We start from the raw sequence: 3,076 nt of genomic DNA on the forward strand, positions 1-3,076 counted from the left end.
CAGATTGGTTAGCATGGAACTGCCCTCAGTAGCCCTGGGCTGAGATGGGGGATCTGCAGAGCATGGGCAGGGATGGGGCCGGGAGCCGAGGGGTGGGGTGGTGGCCTGGGTGGGGGAAGTCAAGCCCAGGACAGTGCCTGTCTGTGCTGGGAGAGGACCAGAGCCCAGCCTCTGGGCTGTGAAGCCAGGGGCTTGCCCTCCCTCCTCAATGCTCCCAGTGTTTTGGGGCCCTCTGTCTTGGAACTCACCACGTGCCTCTCTCCTGCTATCTTGTCCTCCTTCCTGACCTCCCCACCATCTCCATGTGATGGATGTGTCCTCTGGGTCACCATCCACCTGTCAGCAGACCATGTGGAGACAGATGGAAGGAGTCAGCCCTCTCTGACCACCATCCCCCATTTTGTGTCAGCAGGCTTGGAGGAAGCTGAGGTTCATAGGGCTGAGGTCCAGCCCAGGGCTGTAAGCTTGGAAACTGCTGTATCAAGCTCCAGACCTTTGTGGTTCTGTATATCTGCAGCAACAAGAGGCCCTGGGAGCCCTGGGAGCCCTGGGAGCCCTGGGAGATGAAGTTTAGCTGTCTGTCCTTCTGACAGCATTTTGCAGGTTTCGTCTTAAAGAGTGTCAAGACCCTGGAGATACAATGGTGGCCCATGCTATGTAGACCCAGCACTGTACCCTGGCTGTCCACATGGTGCACCGGGGACTGGGAGTATGTGGCCTGGTGGGAGCTGCTGAAGAAGAGGTTGGGGGTGAGCCCCGCCCAGATCCAGGCCTTGCTGTGGGATGGGGACAAGTTTGGCTGCACAGTGATTGTGGGCAAGTGATGCCCTGCCCTGCACTGCCTGGCTGCGGTGCTGCCCTGGATCTCAGCCAGGTTGTGATCATTTGTTTTCTGTTGAACCAGTTGGTGGGGTGTAGAGGGGACTGAGAGTTCTTCAGAGGGACAGAGAGGGTGCCTGGGCTGGGAGATGGTGGCTGGGTTCCCTGACCACCACTCTGGGCCTCAGTCCTCATTTGTGCTCTGAGGCAGAGGCACATCCAGGTCTGTATGTGGCACTTGCCTCTGTGTGTGTGTGTGTGTGTGTGCGTGTCCCCACATGTGTGTGTGTCCCCATGTGCGTGTGTGTGTCCCCACGTGTGTGTGTGTCCCCACGTGTGTGTGTGTGTCCCCACATGTGTGTGTGTCCCCACGTGTGTGTGTGTGTGTCCCCACGTGTGTGTGTGTCCCCACGTGTGTGTGTATGTGTGTCCCCACGTGTGTGTGCCCAGCAGAGACCATGAGAGGCAGCACAGCACCCAGCCTGGGAACCCAGGCAGTTACACCCCCACTGCCTGCGGCCGGGCCTGAGCAAGTCCCCTGACTCCCCAGCGGTGAGGCCCCACAGCAACACCTGTCTGCTGGCAAAACGTTTGGGGACCTGATGTTCACAGGCTCCCCACCGGGGCCCTCCTGCTCTGTCCCTGCGGCCTTCAGTGGGCAGACTGAGAGCTCCCCGTGGCCTGGTGGGTTCCTGGAGCACCAGGCCTCTCCGTTTCATTTTGCTCCCTCCCTCGCTTGGTCTTGCCCTGAATTCCCTTTGCCAAGGTGAGCCAGTCTGAATTGCTCAGCCAGAGGACCCAATTCACCTCGTGTCCCCTCCATGATACGGTCTTCGTCTCTAGGAGGCACGGCTTTGAATGACCCTGTTCTCTTTCTGTCTCCTGTCTTTGCACACAGGTCTTGTGGACACTGGGGACACTTTTCTATGCCCAGAAAACCTAGGTCCCGACGAGGTGGAAGAGCTGGAGATTCAAGCCCTGCTACCCGACCTGCGACAGAAGTAAATGACTGTGCTCGCCAAATCCCGCTGGCTGTTGCAGGCCTTGCCAGGGAGGGGTGGGAGGGACATCTTCCAGGTGGACATCCCCTAGCACCGGAACCCCTTTGGGCAGGAGTCCTGTCCAGACTGGGCTCTCAAAAGGGAGGTGACTGAGAGATCAGCACATGGTGACACCCTGAGTTCCCACCCCACCCTGGACATGCGCATCTGGTTGTGTTTGAATCAGTCATGCCCTGTGGTGCCCACTTGGTGTGGGGCCCGGGGCAGGGACTCCCTTCATGTGGTGCTGCTCTGGACTCAGTGAGAGTTTCTGGGCCTTTGACCTTTACAGAATGCTAGTGTTGCCACTAACTTTGGCTCTGCTGGATCTGGGTGGTTGAGAGAAACGTGTTGTTAGGAAATCGGTTAGTGTTTTCCCCTCTCTGTTCTGGTCCAAACAGTGCCCAGGGAGTAATGGGGGAAGGCTGGGGGCAGGCTGAGCATAAGCAGACAGCGAGGCCTCGGGCTGGTAGAGAGGCCCGCAGGCCCAGAAACAGGCCGCAGTGTGTCCTTGCAGGTGACCCTTGCCCTGCTGTAAACTGTCTTGTGAGCCAAGACAAGGCCTGCATGTTGGACACGCTGCCTGTACGCATCACATCCAAACACAGGCTCGTCAATACAGCTGTGAGGGCACAGCAAGAAGGACTGGTTTTCACCTTGTGGGAACCTTGTACTTATCTTTGGGTTTGGGGTCATGCATTTGCAAGGCTCTTGGCGGGTGGGGTGAGTGACCCTATTATCTGCTGAGCATCTTAGGGAGGGCCATGGATCGAGGGTTGGAGATGCTCAGCTGCTGATCAGAAACTTGTGGTATCATCGGGGGATCCTTGAGGAGCACCTTCCGCTTCAGGATGCATGACTCATGGAAAGTGACACCCCCACTGTCAGGAACCAAGGTCCAAGAACAAGCCCATCCTGTGCTGGCCTCTGCACTCAACTCAGCAACCACACTCTTGGCTGAGCATGTGAAATGTTGCTGCTTCAGAAAAAAGGGACCATGGGGACCAGACTGAAGCCTGCCTGGGGCATGGGCTTGCAGCCTCATTGGGCTCATCCTGTGCAGTGTGAATCACATGGACAAATATAAAGAACACAGACTTGCAGTTCTCATTTGATACTTTACTCCCACAGAGTTTCACTTTAATTTATTAGAACATAAATCAATTTTTTTTTTATTACAAGAGAGTGATTTTGAGTGTCCCTAGGGTTCTGGAAGC

At 56.5% G+C, this 3,076-nt stretch overlaps 1 pseudogene; it reads left to right on the top strand.

The window, feature by feature from the left end:
- The first annotated feature begins 563 nt into the window (after nt 1-563).
- LOC133051586 (EOLA-like protein) lies at nt 564-1,911 on the top strand (annotated as a pseudogene).
- The last annotated feature ends 1,165 nt before the right edge of the window (nt 1,912-3,076 follow it).

Source organism: Dama dama, chromosome X (genome assembly GCF_033118175.1).
Source record: "Dama dama isolate Ldn47 chromosome X, ASM3311817v1, whole genome shotgun sequence".
Classification (NCBI taxonomy): Eukaryota; Metazoa; Chordata; class Mammalia; order Artiodactyla; family Cervidae; genus Dama; species Dama dama.